The sequence below is a fragment of the Peromyscus californicus genome, unplaced genomic scaffold (assembly GCF_007827085.1).
Source record: "Peromyscus californicus insignis strain IS unplaced genomic scaffold, ASM782708v3 Scaffold_7__1_contigs__length_154581171, whole genome shotgun sequence".
NCBI classification, from domain to species: Eukaryota; Metazoa; Chordata; class Mammalia; order Rodentia; family Cricetidae; genus Peromyscus; species Peromyscus californicus.
In genome coordinates this window covers 14,417,801-14,439,702 of record NW_026294595.1, presented here as the reverse complement: position 1 = coordinate 14,439,702, position 21,902 = coordinate 14,417,801, and the positions used below count along the sequence as shown (strand labels likewise).

Below are 21,902 nucleotides of genomic sequence, written 5' to 3'. Positions count from 1 at the left end.
GGGCTTCCCAGGCGAGAAGTTTTGGGTGGGTTGGGATTGGGGTGCATCTCCCTGCAGGGGTTTGGAGCCGGACTCGGACCCCGGTGCTTGCAGGCTCCGAGACTGAGCTGCTCGGAGTGGGGGGGAGGGAGTAGGGAGCTAGCTCTGTCTCCCCGGGGAGCACTCCCTCTTAGCCCCAAACCCAGCGCACCATTGATTTGGGGACCAGCCAGAACCCAACGCAATAGGGCCACGGAGCCCCGAAGCCCCGAGCAGGAAGTCACCAGGGGTCAGCGTCCTTCAGGCTCATTTTCAGCGTGGTCACATTTTCAGAGTGAAGGTGTTATGACTTTCTCTTGCCTCAAATTCTCCTCTGTGCTTTAAGCAGGGATCAACAAAATGAGCCCATGGGAATAACTCATAAGTGGAGAGGCTCAGCAAGAAGCTGGAAAGAAATATCTCTTTCTGCCTTTTCCCCAAATAACTGTCTTGGGTAAACATTACTGTTCTCGCTGTCAGCCTCAGGGGAGGCGCTTTCACACCAGCAAGGGAAGATGGTGAAGGACTCTGGCAGACTGAGAAGGCTGGTTGGAGAGGAGAAGGCTTATGATCAGGAACTTCTACTTCTCTGCGTCACCTTCCCAAGGCTATGTCACCCCCAACCCTGGACTGGGATGCAGTTCTCCCCAAACAATGCAATTACTTGAGTCAGAACAGAAAGCACACGAGCCTGCAAATTGTCAGGACACACACTGAGCACTTAAGAAACCAACTGCTGAAATCACACTGGAAAAGAAATCATTTTTGTGAGTAGGTCAGTGTGTGGGGACTATGTGTACAGAGCTAGAGTGCATGCGAAGAATTATCTTGACAGTCAGTTGCTTTGCGTGCTGGAAACTATATCCTACCAGATCTCCCCTGGTGTTGAGAAACATCAATCACACAGAGCAGGGCAAAGGGGCGTGTGTGTGCATGTGGTATGTGTGTGTGTGTGGGTGTGTATGTGTGTGTGTGTGTGTGTGTGTGTGTGTGTGTGTGTGTGTGTGTGTGTTCCAAGTCTTCACTGATTAGAACCAAGGAGTCTGGGTCCTGTGCAGGTGTGTTTATTCATTTGTCTTTTGCTATATAGTCGGGACTTGCTTTGATTCTCTATCCTCCTGCCTCAGCTCCTCAAGTGCAGTTGTGTGTCACTGCTCCTGATAAAGAGGTGCTTTTAAATTTTGTGCTTTCTTGACTTTTGAGTCAAGTGCTGCTGTAACAGACAAGCCTGTCCAAGAAGGATGTCCTGGTGGTGGTCTAGTTAACAATGTCTGCTCAGACATGGAGAGATGGTTGTCTTGGCCCTGCCATCTGTAGGTGGGGGTTCTTTTGTCCTTCTGGGACCCTCACAGGGCAGGGCTGGGGCTTCTGTGGGTCCAGTTTCCTGTGCCCGACATCCTAAATCAGTGCCCTCTTCCTCCTGGGTGCCTGCTCCACTGGGATTTGATGAATTCCAGAAAATAGCAGCTGCGGAAGGTTCTCCCAGTGCTGGGTAAGAAACAGCATCCGTCTCCCCAAAGTGCCTGGTGCCTGACTAGACAGATACCAGTGACTGTGGTTGATGTAACTGAAAGACTATGCCTCCCTTTCCAGCCATGGATAGTGAAGGTTTTTGTTGTCAGCCATACGGTGGCAGTCACAGTCTGCCTGGCAACAATTGTCTTCTGCCCCAGGGGGGGTAAAAAAAACCTGCTATCAGGTCCATGACACTTTGTTCAGTATTTTTTATTGTGAAATATATGAAACATAAATTTTAAAACAGTAAAAACTGAAAATAACCAAATCTGGCACAGCCCTCAACTCTGAGAAACCAGAGCATCATCCTGAAAGATCTCCCTCCCCTTCCAAGTCACTCCCTTATCTCTAACCCTCTCCCCGCTCTCTCTCGGGGGCTGCTTTCATATCAGCTGCAGAGAGTGAGTGGCTCTGGCCCCTCTCAGTCCCCAGGTCCTCATCACAGGCAGGTGATACGGAAAGCTGTGGGCTGAGATCTGTCCTGGAACACCTGAGCCCTATGTTGTACATAGACCCAGCTCTGAGCAGACTTCAACCTAAGGGTAGGGAGGACAGGTGTTGGAAGCTCCCTCCTGCTGCTTGGGACCTGGCCCGATGGCCCTGCCATCACTCCCACTTGAGGAGCCTTGTCCCTTTCCTCCTCATCCCCTATGCCTGTCCCCTCTTCCTTCTGCACCATCACTGGTTCTCAGAGTGAAGGATGGGACTGGAGGCACTTCCCAAGTATGATGATGAACCACACAGCCGTGCCGTGTGTCTGGGAGTGCTTAGTCTGGGACAGAAAGGAAGGACAGGCTCCATCTGCCCCACCTACTCTTAGGAGTTCTATGGAGTAGCAGGTTAGGGTCCTGGGATGGGGTCTTAGGCTGCCAATGATGGGCGCTTGTGCCCGAATAGTGCAGCATAGAACCTCCAAGGCCCAGGGCAGTGGTCTCAGTGAGGGGGGATCTGGGGTAAGTGTGAGCTGCTCCAGCAAAGCATGGGTGCAGACTAGAGGTTTAGCCTCACCCCACTCTCCCCACCCCCAGTTTTGCCCTATAGCTAGCTTTGCAGGGCAAAAGTGGGGTAAGCTGCACCCCAACTCTTTGCAGGCTGTAAGCAGGCAGGAAGGGCCGTGTGGGCTTTCTGTTCTCCAGAGAAATAAAGCCACTGGTGGTGAGTCACCACAGCCTCAAAGGCCTTGACAGGGAGGTGCTCAGCCACCCACGTGGACAAATGAGGCTATACTGCCAGCCTGGCCACTCTTGAGGATACTGCGTACTGCACACAGCCCATGAGGGGCAGAGTTGAGATCTCACCCACATTGGGAGCTCATGTAGCCCTGGGTAAACTCTCACCTTCTGGGCTGAGTCTGAGTCCTGGGGTCTTCTGGGAAGCAGCAGTCAGAGGGAGCTCAGTGGATCCTGTCACATCCAAGGTTCTAGGTCCCCTGCCCCTTATGGCATCTTACTGTTCCAGCTCCAGGAGTCTGGGGCATCTTAACAAGGTTGGGTGCCCTCTCTCCATTGAACCACCCTTCCAATTCTGGGGGACACAGACTCAGATCCCCTCTCTGAATGGGTGAAGACCCCTGGGAGGATGGCACAAGAAGCCTCAGGCTGTGGTGTTGTAGGAGTGTCTTAATTTCAGAGTCTTGTCCTTGGCCTGTAAGAGGAAACCCAGGTTTCTGCACCACCACTGGGTCAAGATGTACAGGGCAATACCCAGCTGCTCAGAATAGCCACCCATGGGGACATGGGACCTAGCAGGTGACCATTGGCTGGGCTCCAGGCAGGTGAGAGCAGGTTTGACCCTGGATTAGCCTCCTCAGTTCAAGCCTTGGAGGGGAGGGACTCTTCAGGGTCCAAGGTGCTGCTGCAGATGGCAAGCCAGAGCAGACCTCATTTGTACTGTCCCTAGCTCTCAGACAATGGAATGGACCTTGGCTCATTTCTCTGAGGCAACATCATTGAGTATTTTCTGACATAACCAGACAAATGGGGAGACAGGCATTGCCCTTATTGCCATGGCAGAGGGGCACCCCCAATTGAAGACAGAGGCATGGGGGTACAGAGACTATGGTGCCCCCTTTCTCAGCCTGCCAGGAACTGAAGAAGGTCTTTGCTCTTTGGGAACTGGGCTGGATCCTTCTCAGGAGATGCAGGCCCTCCACCCAGGTCTCCAAGCAGAGAGATACAGGGAGGGTGTCTCCAGGGACATTCTTGCACTCAGAACCTCTCTGAGTGCAATTGTTAATGAGGGTAGAGTTGGGCTGGGCAGTGCTGCTGATGGAGCGGGGCTGAGATGGGTGTGGAGAACTCCACTAGGATCATCAGGACTGTCTGACAAGTGCCTCAGATAGCTGGGTGCCCACTAAGTACCCACCCCATCCACTCTTGAGCATGCTTGCCCTCGGGGCCAGAGCCTGGCTCCACGTCTCAACCACCCCCACACCTTCCCACACCCTGTCCTCATCGTACTTCCACTCCTTCTACTGTGTATCACCATTCTGGAACAGAACCCCCAGGCTCTGCCTCTGCTGGGCAGTCCTGCTTGCACCCCACTCTCTGGACATCCCTTCCAGGACAAGTAGCCCACTGTCTGCACCTTGAGCCAGCACCAGGTGCCCAGAGGGCACTGGGACCAGAGTTTGTTCATGAAGCCCTCAAGGGAAGCTCTAGGGTGGGAGGAGGGATTAGGAGCACCACTGGTTCTCCTTGGGGGTTCCTTGTGGCTCCCAGGTTAACCCACAGAAGAGGAACAGGCATCAGGTATCTGAAAGGGGAAGGGAGCTGGCAGGATGGAGGGTGTGGCCTGGCTCGAACCAAAGTAATGGTGGATGGAATATGGAGGTCATGCCTGGCCAAGAGTCCAGGAGGACAGAAAGGGTTCAAGAAGGATCCACTGGTGATGAGGACCGAGGCAACAGTCCTCATCGGGACAGGAAGGGCTGGAGCATGGGATCTGAGACTGTATCCTTCTGGGCTGGGAACCCCTGAAAGGCCACCATGCTCTGGACTTGAGCTACCTAGTCAGCTGGAGCCTCATAGCTGCTGAGAGCAGGCTTCAAGGGAACTGATGGGGCAGGAGATGGGAGCTGTCATAGCAGAGGACAGAACAGGGGATGACGGTAGCACTGCCAGGTGGGATCAGATTGCAGGGACAGAGTGGCCCTGGAGCAAGCTGAGTGCTTCTGCTGCACTCGCTGGCACTGGGTTTCTACCCTTTGTTCCTGCCCAAGGCTTCTGAGCCCAGGGAATCACCAGGTGGGGCTGCCTCCCATGGGGACTTACATTTAAAATGCCATCTGGGTGCTTCCCAGGCTCTGCACAGGCTTGACTGGTGAGCAGGGCAGGCCTAGTCCTGCTGCCCTGACTTTCTCTGCACCCTCCTCCGGACTGGGGTGCTCAGGTGAGGTGAGTGGGTCATTCGAATCAGAAGGGCCAGCTCTGTGGGCTCCTGGAGATAACCCTGGACATCAGTGTGCTCTCCATCCTTCCGTGCCCCAGGATACCCTCTTGTGTCTCCTATATGATTGAGTCAAGTCCTGGTTTGAACGAGAAGAATTAGGATGGGGTCTGTAAGGTTCTGGAATGTTCCAGGTACTCTCAGGTGTCCTGGATGCAGGTAGAGACTTTTCTGGGACCAGGTTTCCTCATGTCTGCACACTCCCTTGTACACGGGGATGGGGGTTGCTCATGTCTCCACACTTAGCTATACAGGGACTCACCTGATATGTCCTCCTGCTATCTCCTGGGATCCATAACAAGGAACAGAGCCTGGGAGGCGAGTCCTGGGGCAGAGTAAAGGGCAGAGAAGCCAGGTGACCCCTTGATGTAGAGTGGTAGCCCCAGGGTTAGCTACACCTTCGTCTTTCTGGTATCCCTGGCCTGGTCATGGACTCTGAGACTTGGGCTGACACCCCAGAGCTTGGGCCCTGGGAAGCTACAAACAAGGACCAACAGATGGAATAGGATAAAGGGACTAGAACACAGTGACCGTGAGAGGTGTCAGTACAGAGTACGTCTGTGAGCTAAGAGGTCATCACCTTGTGGGGCTGTGGATGCTAAGGAGCACCCATGTCCCCATTCATGTGGGACAGCTTTTCTCACAACCAGGGTCATCCACCATAACTAGTCTAGTCTAGTTCTTCCATGTCCTGTCTGTGGTGCCCAGAGACTCCCTGAGATGATGAATCTGGCATCTCCAGGGGCAGATTGCCTCACCTCATCCTGAGTCAACACAGCTAGGCACCTTGCTTGGCCCTTCTAAGCCCATGTTCAGTGCCCACATCCTAGTGACGCGATCGTGTGACTCAAAATTAGATTCCTCCTGAATCAGCATAAAACAGAACCCAGAGGGCTAGTGTGGGGGTAGGGAGTGGGGAGGGTGGTCCTCTGTGGAGTCACCCAGAGACCATGATTAGTTGGGAGAGGGGCCTTGTCATTCCTGGGGATCCCCCATACACCTCCTGTAGCCTGCTGTGTGAGCTACTCTGAGCTCCTCCCTTTGAGTGCGAACAGGAGGTGTCTTGTCTTTGTCAGCTGTGGGTTGTCCTGAGCAGTCACTGAATAACCCTCAGAGGCAGCTTCCAGCACAGACGTTATTCTCATAGACTTGGGGGCCAGAAGTGTCAATCAGATTCCTGGAGGCCAGAAGTGTCCAACAGGTGCTGGTAGGTAGAGTGTTGACTGTTCAAAAGAGTTTCCCCAGGCTTCTCTCCCTACAAGGGCACTAATCCTGTGGTGAGGCCCATCTTAAGATCTCATTCAATCCGATCGCTCCTACACCATCCTACACCTTCCCAGTGGAGTGGGGGCTTCATTAGAGGAAATCGGGAAGACACAGGTCAGTCCCTTGTAGGTCTGGCTGCTGCAGAAAGACTCACGGGACTAGGCAATGCTGTGGCTTCAGAGTCATCGAACTTCGACATTTGTGCCAGGTTCCCTTAATCTCTAGAGAGAGCCTCTGCCTGTATTCCCTCCCCCACTGTAGCACGTCAGGTGCCCCAATGTGTGGACCCTGTCCTAGCCTCTAATCAGCTACACACATCTGTAAGGCTGAGATGGCTCAGTTGGTCAAGTGCCTCTCTTGCAAGTGTGAGGACCTGAGATCAATGCTTAGAAACCACATATAACAGCCAGGTGTGGTGGCTGGTTCTTGTAGTCTCGATACTGGGAGGCAGAAACGGGCATTCTCTGGCCAGACAGTCTAGCATAATCTGTGAACTCCAAGCCAGTGAGTGACCCTGTCACAAAGGTGGAACAGGGGAGTGTTCCTGAGTGTGACACCAAAGGGTGTCCTCTGGCTCTACACACATGTGCATGCACATGCACACAACACAACATACACACATAGGAGGGGGGTTGTAAACACTCACGTGGGCAGCAGCTTCTCAGGCTTAAGGGAATAGACAACATAGTCACCAGTGAGGGACAGGCTCTTAGAAGTGCACCTTGCTGAGGCCACATAGCTATGGTCTGCAGAGCTAACCTGGCATGGACCAGTCAGCCCCAACTCTGGACATCTGTCCTCCAGAACTGAGAGCTCGTCGGGTACTGTGACTTCAAGAAACTCAGTTACGGTGGCCCAAGAACACCAATACTACCATCAGAGGGTGCAGGTATCATAAGAGGCCAGAGCCAAGAAGCTGGCAGTCACTAATGGGGAGCATGCTATGCTAGTCCTCATGGTACCAGCTTTGAAGATGGCATCTGACAATCCAGCCTCATCCTGGGGCTAGGCTGCTTTCCTGGGAGAACCTAAGTAGCCTGGAAGTACACTGGAAAGTGGAAATGCTGTAAAGAGGCCCAGCCCATACCGGATGAGGTGGAATGGAGTAGGAACCTCCCGACAAGCCAGCCACCTCACAGAAACAATAAGGGCCAGCTTGCCAGCTGATTCTGAATATTCAGGCTAGTGGTGGAGACTGCATCCTTACAACCTTGACTTCCCCGAGAGCCTAAGAAAGAGACCCTTTGGCCGGGCGGTGGTGGCGCACGCCTTTAATCCCAGCACTCGGGAGGCAGAGCCAGGCGGATCTCTGTGAGTTCGAGGCCAGCCTGGGCTACCAAGTGAGTCCCAGGAAAGGCGCAAAGCTACACAGAGAAACCCTGTCTCGAAAAACCAAAAAAAAAAAAAAAAAAAGAAAGAGACCCTTTGCAGCCAAGAAGAGTCCCCATCTCCCCTAGGGGAGGAGTCCCCTAGGCCTCAGGCTTGCTAGGGAATGGCCTGTAGTGGGGGGGGGGGGGGGGGATAGCAGCAAGAACTAGGAAGGAAGGGGTCCTGACCAGGCTGAACTGGGGAGGATGGTAAAGGTGCTTCAAGGTAGGCTGAGGACTTGTGTGGGAGTCTTCATCACTCTGTGCTGGGCAGGGAAGCCACCAACCAGCAAGTCCAGGCAGGTCCTAGCTATGCAGGGTCCAGGGTACTGTCCCTGGGTCTCAAGCCCCATGAAGTGCTTGGACACCCAGAGATAGAGAGCTCCCTGGGAGCAGAGTCAGTCCGGGCAACTACACGGTGAAGTTCTGAGCTCAGAAGTTCCCCTACCCATCTTCTGTTGCTTTGATGTGGGCAGAGCCACACCTTCAGGGTCTGGCCCATGAGGGCTCCTGTCTTGCTCCACCTCTCCACCCACACCCCCTTCCACCCTCCAGAAGCTCTTCAGCAAGTGCCACCTGGCTACCCCAGGAAAATGGGGCTCTCTTGCCCCTCAAGGCCCTGACAGACTTGACCCAAGGCCTCAGTCTGCCCCACTGTCAACTTGATTAATTTGTGTAGGCCTGGAAGGGGAAGGGGAGCTTGATCTCCTGGAGGAACCCTCTTGAGCCTGGCAGTGGCTGTAATGTCCTCAGAGGAAGATATGGCATTGGGCTAGGCAGTTCCCACCCACACGTACCAAAGTTGTTTCTGCCCTCCCCGGCTCCAGACCAACAACTGAGAGGTACTGCCCCCTTCCCTGAAGTACCACTGTGACACCTGGCTTGCCTCACATCCACCTGCATCCTTTTGGCAGGAGATGGGGGCCTCTCGAGAGTCAAGGACCACCCATATAGCTAACGGGTCTGCCAGAGACCCTTTCTCAGGTCACTGAACAAAAACCTTCAAAACATGTCCATGGCTGGTTCCTGGGACCAGAGACTAAGGCCATGTGTTGCCTTGAAGGTGTGGTTCTGTGGGGGATTTGGGAGAGGAGTGATTCTGAAATGCAGTCACAAGTGTCCCCTAAGAGAGAGGCCAAGGACTGGGCTGCAGTTCAGTGAGACAGCATTTACCTAGTATGCAGATTATGGGTGTTTGACTTGGGGTGGGGGAAGGGATTCAAAACATAAGCCGGAGAGATTTAACATAGAGATGATGGAGGGCCTGAGGCCTCTAGACATGGATTGGGTCTCTCTGTAGCACCCAACAAGGTCTCCCCCTGCACCTGGCCTGTTGTGGGACATAGCCTCCATCATCCACCAGTTCCCCAGCAAACCCTCTCGTGTGGCTGTGTACTGTTTGTGTTCTGTTGGTTCTGCCCTCCTGGGATCCCTGACTGTCATGGAAGCAGGTTTGTCCCTAAACCCCCTATGAGAACTCAGCCTGCTGACACTTGGACTCAAGGTTCATGAGACCCTGAATTGACCGTACCTGGCTGTGAACCGCAGAACCAAGATACTAGTGTGTGCTGCTTCAGCTGTGAGCACAGCAGTTCAATGGCAGCCTCTGGCCAAGTGTGACGTTTTCTGGCTGCAAGTATCTGGTGACCTCTTCATGGGGGGTTATCTTCTCCTCTAGCTACATGTCCTTTGTAAGCTGGACTCTGGTTCTGAGGCCTACTGGACCAAACTTGCCTGATGTTGGGACCATTGTGATTTATGTGTTGCCTCCAGGCTTGGGTGTCCCCATTAGAGTTGGCCAGATGGCAGTTAGTTAAACATCCCTTTTATCACTACAAGATCACAGTAAGAACCAGCTCCTCCTCCTCCGTGCACCTAAGGACTTTGGGCCCCTTGTAAACATCTTCCCCACCCATCTTGACATTCCCCCCAGGTGCTGGGCTATATGCCTTCTTCCTTCCTTCCTTCCTTCCTTCCTTCCTTCCTTCCTTCCTTCCTTCCTTCCTTCCTTCCTTCCTTCCCTCCTTTCCTTCTTTCTTCTCTCTTCTCTTTCTTTCTTTCTTTCTTTCTTTCTTTCTTTCTTTCTTTCTCTCTCTCTCTTTCTCTCTCTCTCTTTCTTTCTTTCTTTCTTTCTTTCTTTCTTTCTTTCTTTCTTTCTTTCTTTCTTTCTTTCTTTCTTTCTTCTATTGTTTTCTTTCTTTTTTTGAGACAGGGTTTTTCTGTGTAACTGTTCTGGCTGTCCTGGAACTCTCTCTGTAGCCCAGGCTGGCCTCAAACTCAGATCTGCCTGCCTCTGCCTCCCAAGTGCTAGGATTAAAGGCGTGATCCACTACCACCCTGCACCTTCTTATTTCTTGTTTTACCCACCTCAGTCTCAATCTGAAAGTGGTACTTGATCATCAGGGAGGGCTATTGTGCACCCAGAAATATAATTCCTTCTGAAGACACCCTCCACTCTTTAATTACTAACTGTACTACTTGGTTTTGTGTGTCAACTTGACACAAGCTAGAGTCATCAGAGAGGAAGGAGCCTCAGTTGAGAAAATGCCTCTATGAGATCCAGCTGTAAGGCATTTATTCAATTAGTGATCAATGGGGGAGGATCCAGCTGATGGTGGGTGATGCCATCCCTCAGCTGGTGGTCCTGGGTTCTATAAGTAAGCAGGCTGAGCAAGTCATGTGGAGCAAGTCAGTAAGCAGCACCCCTCCATGGCCTCTGCATCAGTTCCTGCCTCCAGGTTCCTGCCCTGTTTGAGTTCCTGTCCTGACTTCCTTCAATGATGAACAGCGATATAATAAGCCAAATAAAACCTTTCTTCCCCAACTTCCTTTTTGGTCTTGGTGTTTCGTTATAGCAATAGAAACCCTAAGACACTAGCTCTCAAAGTAATGAAGTTTAATGGCGATCCCTCACAATGACAGAGATAGCTCCTGTATTCCTGAGAATCATGTACTAACCCTGGAGTTATGTTGACTTGTCATGTGTGACATCTTGTGTTAATATCACTGTGCTGATCCTGGAGTCCCATGACCATATAGTACAGAAGACACTTTGCAAGTGGGATTAAGAGCCTTGTGACAGGATGGTATTTAGGATTCTCTAGGTGGTCTGGTACCATCTAGGGTCTCCTAGTAGAAAGACAGGTGGACCAGTTTAGAGTCAGAGATTAATGTGATAATGGAAATGAAGGGAGTCAGAGACCCCACACTGAGGAATGCACATGGTCACTAGAAGCTGGAAGAGGTGAGAGTTGCCCTGCTGACAGAGATGGAGGCTATGGGACTCCTCAACCCAGAGCTGTGGGATGCATACATGTTTTTAGCCAATAAGCTTCTAGTACTAGAAGCCAGCAGAAGCCTGTGTAACCTGTATCAGTGACTGTCCCCTCTGATGCTCAGGTGTACTGACTCTTGACCCTTCCAGCTGGCCTCTGTTCAGTCTGTGACTTCCTCGCCCTCTGGCAAGGGCTTAAGAACACCCCTGCCTGAGGATGTCCCCAGGGACTGTCCTTCCAGTGAGGATGATGTGAGGTCCATAGTCCCAGGTCAGAGCTTCTTTATTTTGAATCACAGCACCCTGCACACTCCCAGTGTTTGCTAATTATGTTATTCTCTTTACTCGACAAGCTTTAATATTGTTACAATCTGTTCTGTAACCAGATTTTGTATAATTATCTGTCACTTGCTGTAATCCATTTACATCAGCTCCTACTGACCACAGGCGTCCATTGTGGAGCTTCCATTATGGAGCACTTCAGTTTGGTATTTCTTGGAACTGTCTGCTAATATCCTTGGAAGTTGTCCACCCCCACAACCAAGAAAGGTATTTGTGCCTGCGCCATGTTCTTGTGTTCTGCTCTACAATTGAGACATCTCTATGTATCTGGGATCTGGGTGATATTTTAGCAGGGTGTAATAGTTCTTTGTCTCTCTTTTTCTTCCACTAGATCTTCCTGTAACTATCATTCCCTCATACTTTGTTCCTTGCAGAAAACCCAAAGCCAGCTCCTTCTGCCCTTGATAGGTACCCTTCCCCATCTTGTGTCCACAGACTCCTTTGTCCTTCAAGTTCAGTAGGTTGAAGAGGATGAGTATCTGAGTGTATTGTGTCCTTTAGCTTATTTTCTTGGAATTCAGCGCATAGCTCTTCCCTCCTTGTATAGTGTGTTTCTATATGCTAAGTATATTTAAACACTTGAGGCCAATTGGGGACTCTACCCAGGGGTCCAAAGACAGTGTTCTCCACTCTCAGATGCCTAGACCAGTGTCTGCCTCTGCCATGTGATCAGAACCATCTGCCTAGTCAGTAACTCCATTTCCATCCATCTCTTTGGATTCAATGTGATTACTCTCTAATATTGGGATGATGCCTGGGCCCTCAGGGAGCCTGATTGTAAAATCTCTCTCTACCCCAGTGTGTGAAGATAAGCATACTTATCTGGTCTCTCAGAGCTCCTTTTATTGAACCTTGTGCTCAATAAGCTAAACAGTGCTTCTAGCTCTGATGGCCAGTTTCCTTGTGGCCTGGGGTTAGGTTTTGCTGGCAGCTAGACTCTCTGTCTTTGGAGTCCTTTCTCTGTCACTTGGTACAGTACCCATAGTCACCCTGCTGTACAGCTGCCAGCATTGTCCATCCCCATTAACACTGACTCCTTAGCCCCAGTCCCTGACATCCACTGCCTGTCTCTATGAGCCAAGGACTCTGGGGACTTCATATAAATAGAGCGCCACAGGACCTGTCCTTTTCCGAGTGGCTTATTTCTCCGTACAACATCGTCACTGTGGTAGCATGTGGCAGACTTCCTCCCTGCTGAGACTGAGTGGTGTTCTCTCTGATGGCTTGTTCCTCATTGTGCACAGACACCGGACTCTCTCACCTCTTGGCTGTTAGGCAGCCATTTTTGTTCTTTCTCTTCACCGTGCATATGACCACACTGCCTTTCTGGAACCCCAGAGGTAGGAAGGGCTATGTGTACCCAGCTCTGGACCTACCCCAGCTCTGGACCTTGCCTGGGGCATCCAGGGCATCCAGCTGTGTATGCCCTAGGGCCCCATGCCCCTTCTATGGGGACAGTCTGAGGGGAATGACCTTATTAAGAGGTTCTGCTATCTCCCCAGCTAGACGACAATGCAAGTTAGGGCAGCTAGCTGCTGCCACCCATCCACCACCAGGGACATGTGGGAAGAATTCTCAGGATTTACAGTTGTCCTAGTTTAGCCTAAAATGGTAGCCAGGATGAAGGGGCCAAACCTTCAAGGTTATTTTTCTCTCAAGCATGGTGTCTGCATGCATGCCTTGTTCTTGTACACTGAGATTTCTCCTGTAGACTTGGGTGACATCTTAGCTGGGTATAGTAGTCTTTGGCTCCCTTTCCTTTTCTTTGGTACTTGATCTCCCTGGGATTGTTGTCTCTTGTTCTTAGTACCCTGCTTCTGACACTATTTTGTGGATATTTGTAATGCTGGTGTGCTCTGTCCTGGCTAGGGTCTCAGGGACTGGATTCTATCCTTTTCTACATTTGTTTATCTACCCTGGGTCTGGAGGGCTGCCCTCCAATGCCCCCCATTACATCACCTGCCCCTGCAGACTTCACCCATGTTGCGTCCGCCTCGACCAGCAAGGAAGACGCAACACCAGGCTCTTCTCCAAGCAGTTTATTCAGGAACCTTGAACAATCTTCTGACCCCGGGGAAAGCCATCCTCTTCTTCACTCTCTCACTCTCTCTCACTCTCTCTCACTCTCTCTCTCACTCTCTCTCACTCTCTCTCACTCTCTCTCACTCTCTCTCACTCTCTCTCACTCTCTCTCACTCTCTCTCACTCTCTCTCACTCTCTCTCACTCTCACTCTCTCACTCTCTCTCTCTCTCTCTCTCTCTCTCTCTCTCTCTCTCTCTCTCTCTCTCTCTCTCTCTCTCTCTCTCTCTCTCTCTCTCTCTCTCTCAAGCCAGCCCATGCCCTTTATAGCCACTGGGCAATCAACCCCGTGGTGCCACGTGGACAATGCCGATAGGGTCAGACATACGCAAGCAAGCCAGATTAGGTCCAGGTGCACAGAAGTAAGCCAGATCCTAGCCTTAGCCAAATAAGTAGCACCTGCCATCGGGAAGGCGGAAGCCAGACGCCGGCGCCATCTTTGAGGCACGGCCGTGTACGGCTCTCTACACACCCACAGGGGACAACTCCAGTTGGCTTTGAGCTACACATTCCTCCCTGTAAGGCCACTTGAAATGTCATCTGTAGCCTGGTATTCATTTGTTTTTTTTTTTTTTTTTTTTTTTTTTTAAGATTTATTTTATTTATCATGTACACAGTGTTCTGTCTGCATTATCCCTGCAGGCCAGAAGAGGGCACCAGATCTCATTATAGTTGGTTGTGAGCCACCATGTGGTTGCTGGGAATTGAACTCAGGACCTCTGGAAGAGCAGCCAGTGCTCTTAACCTCTGAGCCATCTCTCCACCCACCTGTAGCCTGGTATTCTTTAAAGGAGATCATTTATTCCTTGGTTTCTATGCCATTCATCCCACGGAGACTTGGGGCTCCAGACTGTCCAAGCCTGGCACATGGTACCCATCTTCCCTTCTTCGACTCACTCCATACCAGGCTCCCTGACAACTGGACACTCTCCCCTGTGCCCAGGGGCCAAGGAATGTGGGTCTGCCACTCTTCCCACACAGGAAATAGCACTGGACTCTAGAACCAGAGGTGATGGTTGTACTTAAAATATACCTGCTCTGATCCATGTGATTTAGCAACAAGGAGAGCAGGTCCTGCCCACCTGCCTCAGATTCCCAACTATCACCAAGATCTTCACATAGATCAGCTCTAAGTCACGTCAGGTGAGATGTCGGGCTCACCCTCTTGTCTGTTATCAGACTCTAATCGGGGAATTTGCGTGGACACATGAAGACCCACCGTACTCTGAGCGTCCACTACAGAGGTGCCACACATGCTGGAGCAAGCAGCTAGGTCTCTGTCCCCCTGTGCTCTTCAGATATGGCATCTGAGCAACCCACATGTGGCTTACTGCCATGGCTCAGCGATGCAAATGTGTTCTCTCTGAACATGGAGCCCTGCATCTCTGACATGTTTGCAGCCCCTCACCCTTGCTCCTGGGTGGCTGTAAGTGCCTGAAGTCCTTCCAGCACTTTCTGTTCACTGCAGCCTACCCTGGGTTACACTGTGCCCCTGATGTGTCTTAATTTGATCCCCACATGTCACTGTGGGTCATCCCACAACATGCCTTTGGGGTGTTTCATGGCCCTTTCTTGGGTCCCTGGGAAGGGTGAAGGGGCTTCCACCTGCAGGGGCACTTGGATACAAATGCCTCATTCCTCTAGGGCTAGCGTGAGCTGTGATGACGTGTAGTCAGGGGATGCTCACATGAATATTTGCTCAGACACTGAGGGCTGGTTTTATGAGGACTTGGAGCTGGGGCAGATAATTGGAATTGCCAGCAAGGCGATTTTTTTTTTTTTTAAACACAAAACAATTTCATTCGAATTTAAAGGGAAAACTGCCGGGCAGACAAGCTGTAAAAATCCTCAGCTGTTGTTAGAGGAAGAAAATGGAGGAGAGAAGGGAAAAGTCATGCCATTTAAGCTGGCATGGGGTTCAGACACATGGCTGACAAGCAGTCATGTGGTGAGGATAGAGACTTTAGTGAAAGAATAAGGATGCCCAAAATATTGGGGGGGATAGTCCAAAGTGATAAGGAAAGCATGCTTAGAAGAAAGAGAGAGAGAGAGAATCACATTTTTCTGGATAATCTAGAATAGCAGGCTGATTTATGGCCCCACAAGGCTGCTGTCCCAAGCTTCTGTGGTAGCTGCGGGCAGGATACTGGGAAGAAAAAGTACAGTATCTCATCAAAGAACTAATTATTCCACCTGTCTCTTTATGGCTTAAGATGAGCGCATCTTCATAGGGGTGGTCCCTAGCAGTCATTTCTCAAGCACAGTAGTGGCTCCATGAAGGAGGTCATAAACTGTGCCTTGGTTTCCCTCAGCGGCCCAGTCCACCGGCCTTGATGGCTTCTCTCTGCCAGAGGCAGATGGTACCCGCCATGCCCCTGCAAAGGGCTCAATCCCCTGAGTTGTTGTCTTGTTTTGCCAGGGTTCATGGAGGTCCAGCAAGGCCAAGGATGGATGGTCCATCCAATGGTGAAGGAATTCAAGAAAAGGAGAATAGTGAGCTCCTCTTTTGTGAGGTCTGTGATGTAAGTTTGTTGTGGACCCGGAGACCCTGCAGCTGTGGCAGCCGTTCAGGACGAGTGTGCGCCAGAGAGACTCCTGTACCCAGCCAGAAGCCAGATAGCCAGACTTCACAGCATAGACACCTGTCTGCTGTGACCCACCTGTTACCTGGCTGAGTCACCTGCAGCCTCCGCTGGGAAATGAATGGGCTGGGCTAGAAAAACCCTATCATGTGGCTGCAGAGGTATCTCTGAATCAGCTAGTCCTCCCGACAAATCCCCACTCTGATCCTTATGCTTCAGGTCAGTGGGGGAGGCCACTTCATCCCTCAGCTCCTCAGTCTCCCCACGGTGCGCTGCTCAGGTTGTTACGGTTTGGTCTGTTTTAGTGGGGAGGGGAGTGTACAGATGGATGTGTCTGTTCATGTGAGTGTTAGCTGATGTGTGTTGTGCACGTGTCTGTGGAGGCTGGAAGTCAACCTCGGTGGCTTCCCCAGTCACTGTCTCCCTTGGGTTTGTTTGCTCGTTTGTTTCTGTATTTTAAGACAAGATCTCTTTAGTGGGGCCTGGGGCGCACCGATTTGGTGAAGCTAGCCGGTCGGCAACCTTCAGGAATTCGTCTGTGTCTGCTTCTCCAGCGCTCTGATTTTAAGTGTGTGCTGTCACCATGTCTGACTTTTTTTTTTTTTAATGTATGTGCTGGGAATTGAACACAAGTCCTCATGCTTGTGTGGCAAGGACTTTAATCACTCCGAGCCACCTCCGCATCTTCTGCTCAGGTTATGAGGTGACACTGTGCAGGTCCCCGGGTACCTGGCACAGACAAATACCCTGTATCTGGAGTTGCCACACACAAGATGGGGATTCAGTGCACTAGCATCAGTAACTGCCCTTTGTGGGCTGAACCCTGACAGCTTTGGGACAGGATTGGAGGGTGAGGACCCTGAGCATCTACAGGAAGGAGGATAGACACACACTTATCATTTCCCATCTGTCCAGTGGGCTCACTTCACTTGGTCAGGCCTGAGGGAGGGATTAGAAGATGGGTGGGGATCTGGGCTTCCTGCCATCCTGAATAATAGATAATGGTTCCCAGGACACACAGGAGTACCCTGTGATGTGGGTACATGCCCAGCAGAGATGACTATCTCATCTCTCCACCGAACTTCCTCTGGAGGCGAGCTGCCAGGACCACATGAGCTGTCACCTACGCTACCCGTCCTGCATTCCCTCCCTTCAGCGCAGTGGCCGTTATCACCGTTACTATTACTTCTGGTAGGAGGCAGGTAGGACAGCTGTATACTGGAACTGCGTCCTCCTTGAGGCATCCAGGTTGGAATAAGAGCCTGGGGCCGACCTTGGTGCATGGGGAGCCAAGACGACGCCCTCCCCACCCCGGACCATTCCACTGTGCTGCGCGTTGAGGGTGAGGCGCGCGCGGTGGTTGCGCCCGGCGCCGCCCCCGCCACAGCCACCCGCGCCAAGCGCTCCCGCAGGATGGCGCGGGCCAAGCTGCCGCGCTCGCCGTCCGAGGGCAAGGCGGGTCCGGGGAACACCCCAGCCGGCGCTGCAGCCCCCGAGGAGCCGCATGGGCTCAGCCCTCTGCTGCCGGCCCGTGGAGGGGGCTCCGTAGGCAGCGACGTGGGCCAGAGGTAGGGACGCTTGCGGGGGACCAGGACCCCGCGGGAGGGGCTTCGCATCGCTTGCATTTTGTCTAGCACGGGCTCTGCTCCCCCCACGCCTGGTGTTGCCTGTAGCCTGGGAAGAGGGCGCCCTGACGCCCCACCACCCCTTGGATTCAGCCTGGCCTGGGGAGACTTAGACCCTGGCCCCCTGCTTCGAGGCTGAACCTAGGGCCCAGCAAGTATGACCTGGGCTCTGGGTCAGGTGGCCCCAGCCCACACTGTTCCAGGAAGCCCCACACGGGTGGGTTCAGCGAGGGACACTGTGGAGAGGTAGGCACTTCAGAGGTGAGCAGCTGAGGCCCAGGCTGGCTGCATAGCAAACTGGCTGGGGGGTGGGGGGGCGCTAGTAAAGGCATGAACAGGCTGAGCACCAGGATGGCTGGGCAACCAGGATGCAGGAGGCTTTTGCAGAAGGGAGCCCACCCTTTTCATCCTCCTGCAAGCTCCAGGCAGGATGTGGCACCCCATTTCATGGATGAAGACACTGAGGTCTCTGCAGCAGCGAATCCCTAGCCGTCACCTGCCTGTGCCAAGAACCCTGCTGGCTGCTGCGGGGGAATGAAATGAATCAGACCTGGCCTTGTGTGGGCACATCGTGGGCTCGAAGCCTGTTCCGGTAGCGGTTGGGGCAGGACTGGATGGGACCAGGCCAGGCAACTTCCTGGGCACTGGCTTTTAAGGATGAACAAGAGTTGGCAGGGCCTTCTGGACAGAGGGTTGGTGAAAACCCTGGGTGGGGTGCCGGTGCTGGGTCAAGCCTGATGGATTGGCAGTGGCTGGCCCCAACAGATGGCTGGACTAAGGTGATCAGAGCACCCCCTTCCTCCCTTGCCTCCCCCATTTACACCAGTTTCCTGCTTCTCACATGGGAAGGCTGATGCCACCCTGTTCCCACTTGCCAGAAGTGGCTCTTGAGGGGCCTCCCACAGCTGATGGGCAGCTCAGGGCAAGAGGGTAGTTAGTGCTGCTCAAGGCCCTAGGGACCCTTCTTGGCCTCTCCCTTCTGTTAGTGGACACTGTGGGCCAGTGATCTGGGAAGCTCCCTTCCCAGCCTACCTGGCCCTATGAGAGGTGAGCTGCAGGGAAGGCAATGCTGCCCAGCCTGTGTCTCAGCCCAGAGTGCAACACTTCTGTGGCCACCTCTTCCAGGAAGCCCTTCCCCATTTGCACTTACTTCTGCATGTGGCTGCCTTTGACCCTGTAGCCCACAAGCTAAGCTGCTGGCCCTTTTACAAGGATGGCTCTCTCCCCGACTTGCAGGGTCCTTGCCAGCTTGCTTCTGCAGGGCAGAGAGAAGGGAGCTGTCTACCCAGCTGGGCCCAGGTGCCACCTGAGCCTCTAGCTGGCATCTGAACACCTGCTATGATGAGCAGTTGGGAGCTAAGGCAGATCCCAGCTGAGGAGGATGGGGTAGAGGGACATATTAGGAATTGGGTTTACTGAAGTTTCCAGGCAAGATCATGGGCTGTGACTTGCCCTTGTCCCTGTCCTGTGTCTGGGCTGCTGTCCAGGAGGTTAGAGCTGGGTGCCTCTCCACCACCGGGAAGGCAGGGAGGCGGAGAGAGGAGAAAAGTGTCTTCACGGCCCCCATGCATGTCCACACTGGTGGTGTGACCCCTGCCCACATAATACCTGAAGCTCTGCACTTTTCTCATAGATACAGCGGGCCTGGCGTCTGTTCCTCTCGCTCACCCCAACCTGTCCCTTCTTCCTCTGTCTCTCACTGAGGCTTAGAACGGTTGGGAAATGTGAGCTGGGCAGAGGGGGGGCCCTATCCCAAAGCGTTGGGAACCCAGGAAGGGCTGGGTCATAAGTGAACCTCTCAATGGGTCAGGTGCTGGGACTTCCGTCTACCACCCCTTGGATTCACTTGACTTGAGGCCACCATTGAGGCCCTCACCTCCTGTCCTCTCTGTGGGCTCCCCCTCAGCCCCATTCTGCTCCCTGGGGACTGGCTGAGGTAGTGAGGGAGGTAAGGAGGGGGCACACCCAAGGAGAAGTAGCTGGAAGGCCAGGGGGTGGTGGGGCAGAGCCCCTGCACAGGCAGGTCAGAGGCCCCACCTGAGCTGTGCCCATGGGGCCGGGATTGCAGGACAACTGGAGGGGACAGAAGGCAGAGGTGGTCCTGGAAATTGTCCCTAGTGGCATATGTTGGGAGTCTCTGGAGGCGCCAAGTGACGGGTAGGTCACTAGTGTGTTTTCATAGTAGGTAGCAGGACCGAGAGAGCAGGTGTCCTGGTGTGCTGTGGTGGCTGTGTTGTGGGTAGAGGCTACAAAAAGATCTCGGAGGTGAGCCCAGGGAACAGAGTTTTGGCAACCTGTGGGGGTCTCCATATCCCAGGAAGAGGAAGGGTTTAAGATTCCCACAGACACTGCCGTGGGAAGTTATCAGGGCCCAGAATCTTCTATCCTTTGACATCCCTGGGGTCTTAATGTAAAGGTGTAGAGGTGGGGAGAGTCAAAGGTGCTGGAATGGAGTTGGGGCAGGGCCTGATGGATGGTGCAGAAGCTTGGTCAAGGCCTGCTTTTCCACCCCCCGAGGGCCCCAGAGAATAGCCTCTTGCATTGCCACATTCCACCCCCACACCCCCACCCCGCCCCCACCCCCTGTGCATGTCTTCACTGGGGGCCACCCCTTTGAGCCTACACTGTAGAGAAGCTCTCAGTCCACTGAGGGCAGACACCAGGAGGAGGGACCTCCCATCAGGGCATAGCCCAGGAGTAGAGGCTGGGGCAAGGGTGCTAGGAATCCCCCTTCTCAGTGGCACCCCAGCCTGCTTCTAAGCTGACCCGTCTAGGATCAGCTGTCCACTTTACTTGTGAGCGGAGCTTGCCCCATACTTGCACCACGCATCACAACTGCCCCCAAAGCCAAGTGTTCTGAGGACTAAGGTCCCTACCTTATGGCTTTGTGACCTACCCCCAGGACATTCCAGTCCCTGAGTCTTCAACCTTCTTCCCAGGCAACACATGTCTGCTCTGAACCTGCACTCCGAGACCCCATCTTGACACCTCCTGACACCCTCTACTTCCTTACCCACTTACTACCTCAGTAGGGGCATGGCTACACACTGTGATATCAAGTCTCTCAATAGCCAGCCAGGCTCCGGGTCCCCTCCATTCCCAGGCTCCATCCCTGACCATCTTATGTCAAGTGACCCCCCCCCCCCCCCCCCCACCTCAAAGGCTAAGGCCTTCACAAGGCAGCTTCTCAGGCTCAAACATTGCCTTGATGTTCTCCCTGAGAGGGTCCCCCGGCCTGCCAGTCCAGCTGCAGGGGCCAGAGTCTCTCCCCGTCCCAGCTTCATTCACCTTAGTGTTCTGGGGCTCAGGAGGTGACTTCTTGGATCTTTCTTGTTGGGATGTCCTTGTCCTCCATGTCCAGAAACTGATGGGCCCCACAACCCTTCAGGATTATGAACCCTCCCCCTGTCCCACCAAGTGGCTCTACTGAATGGCCTTCATACAGCACCCCTAACCCTTTCTAGGCTCCCAAGTGCCCTCGTTCCCTACTCTGACAGTTGGACACACTCCAGCTTTACACACTGCCCTCCAAGACCCCCTGGGGCTTGCCTCAGTTGATACCCTGTTGTTCCGCTCTCCTCCCCCCCTCCCTGGTATGCCAATCTGGACAATGGTTTATCCTCTTGGAATATACATGGGTACCCAGGCTCAGCTATGGGATGCACCCCTTCCTGGACCCTCTAATGGACACAGATTTTTTTAAGTGTGTTGAGTTTGGGGGGAGGCTGTCAAAGACTGGGGGGGGGGGGCGTAGAAACCATATAACTTGATTTTCTCATGGATTTGGGAGTGGATGTGGGTGGGCTGCTCCAAGGCCTCTCCCACATTCAGGCCATCCTCCCATGCAGTCACGCAGTGTTTCCTCTCTGTGGCTTGAGTCTTGAACTCTTCCTACCAGTATACTAGCTGGTCTGCATGGGGTTCCCCCCATAGGACCCCATTTCAACTTAGTTTCTGCAATTTTTTCCTAATATCGCTAAGTTATACCCTGAGCTACCAGGGTTATGGCTATAGCCTGTGAATCTGGGATACAACCCAGTGAAGAATAAGTGGGCTCCTTGTTTGCTTATAGGAACCTCCCTGACATGAAATTAATTATCTGAATGCCCCAAAGCATCCCCTGAGATTCAGGGTTCATGGGGTACAGAGAGAAGTGGACCCCCGAATACCCTGACCTCCCATCAGCCAAGAGGACTTGTAGGAAGGTGCCTAGCTGAACTTGACCCTTTATGGTTCAAGTCAGATATGCCTGTGTCTACCCAAAGACTCCTGTGGGGAGCCCCAGGTTCTGAAGAAAGCAACAGGCTATGGGTACAGAGAGGAACCCAGATTGTAGCCCTCATTCATCCTGTGTCCAAGCTCCCTTAGGGCTGTCATGCTGATAA

The 21,902-nt window shown here is 52.9% G+C and overlaps 1 protein-coding gene across 3 annotated transcripts in view; it reads left to right on the top strand.

Annotated features, from left to right (window-relative positions):
- Kcnt1 (potassium sodium-activated channel subfamily T member 1) overlaps nucleotides 1-21,902 on the top strand; it is a 73,838-nt gene that overhangs the window by 328 nt on the left and 51,608 nt on the right. The window lies entirely within an intron of this gene.